This window comes from Dipodomys merriami, unplaced genomic scaffold (genome assembly GCF_024711535.1).
Source record: "Dipodomys merriami isolate MVZ:Mamm:240054 unplaced genomic scaffold, mDipMer1.0.p SCAF_7, whole genome shotgun sequence".
NCBI lineage: Eukaryota > Metazoa > Chordata > Mammalia > Rodentia > Heteromyidae > Dipodomys > Dipodomys merriami.
The window spans coordinates 65,396,729-65,398,286 of NW_027206290.1; positions in this window are offsets into that span (position 1 = coordinate 65,396,729).

A 1,558-nucleotide genomic window follows, 5' to 3' on the forward strand; every position below is an offset into this window, starting at 1 on the left:
ATGCAAGTCAAGCACTCTACCACTGAGCCACCTTTCCAGCCTCCAGAATATATTCTATACTAAAAGGGATGGCCAAACATAATGATCATATATTTAAAGTACTGGTCAGTCTTGAAGACCCTGAACCCAAGTGTTAAAAGTGTAACATCAAGAGTGATTATGAGCAAAGATAAACACCTATCATTGCATAACTTCAAGTCAGACTCTGCCTTTATCATAAAAATACCCGGCCCCTTGGGGCTGGGAAGGTGGCTCAGTGGTAGAACGCTTGCCTTGCATGCATGAGGCCCTGGGTTCGATTCCTCAGCACCATATAAGCAAAAAGAAAAAATCCAGAAGTGGCACTGTGGCTCAAGTGGTAGAGCGCTAGCCTTGAGCTGAAGAGCTGAAGGACAGCGCCCAGGCCCAGAGTTGAGGCCCCACGACTGGACCCAAAATAATAATAATAATAAAAAAAATACCCGGCCCCAAGTCAAAGAGCTCAGTATCTCTCACTTTGAGTACTCACAGTCTTTAGAATGTGCCTTTGCTTTTCTGATTGCTTGCTGGCTTAACAAAATTCAGCCAAGTTTTCTTACCATTGTCTAGAAATTCTTATTCTGTGATTGAAGTCAAGGGCCCTAAGTGAAGAGTCCCTAGTTTTGTGTGTGTGTGTGTGTGTGTGTGTGTGTGTGTGTGTGTGTGTGTGTGTGTAAGTGTGTTTACTATCACCACATTTATTCAAACTGACATCATGTGGCTTCTGTTAATATGCATTGAGAAATGCACAGATGACAAAGAAATATCAGACAAACATACTGAGGGATATTCCACACAAAAAAAACCCATTTATCTTCAAAAATGCCATGCTATTAAACACAGAGAAGCTGAAGAACTGCTGCTCCACTCTGAAGGAAATGAACACCACCATCATGAAGTCTATGAGGGTTCCCTACTTTTAGAGGGACTAAAACAGATGCTCAGAGAACTCTAACAGGTTATATTGCTACCTGAGAGATAACAGCATTGCTGTTTACCAGGTCAGGGGCTCAGATAGCTGAGTTGCTGGTCTCCATTCACCCTCTGGGAACCATCTCTTCTTTCAAATCAGATACCTGAAAAGAGGCACCTTCTAGATTGATAACGTTCTGAGTCAATAGTGTCTCCAGAATGAAGAGCAGAAAGCTAACTAGAGAAGCAACTGGCAGTGCGTTCATAGGTGCTCTTTACAGCAGACCTGTTCATAGGTGCTCTTTACAGCAGACCTGGCTTTTAATTCTTCTCTCTGACTCTTACCAGCCCTTACTTGATCACTTCAGTAACCTAGTTTGAGTCCCAAGGCAAAAATTAGGATGCAAGGACTTTATCTGGCAGGTGATCCAGAAGTGGCTATGGAGCGGAGGGGAGAAAACAAATGAGATCAGAAAGGGAAGGCAGACAAAAGAGGAGAGGGGCAGGTAGCAGGTGATTCGTGCCTGTAATCCTTGCTATGGCAGGGGGCAGAGATCTGAGGATTTCTCTAAACCAACCTAGGCAGGAAAATCCATGAGACTCTTCCAATTAACTACTAAGGCAAGAA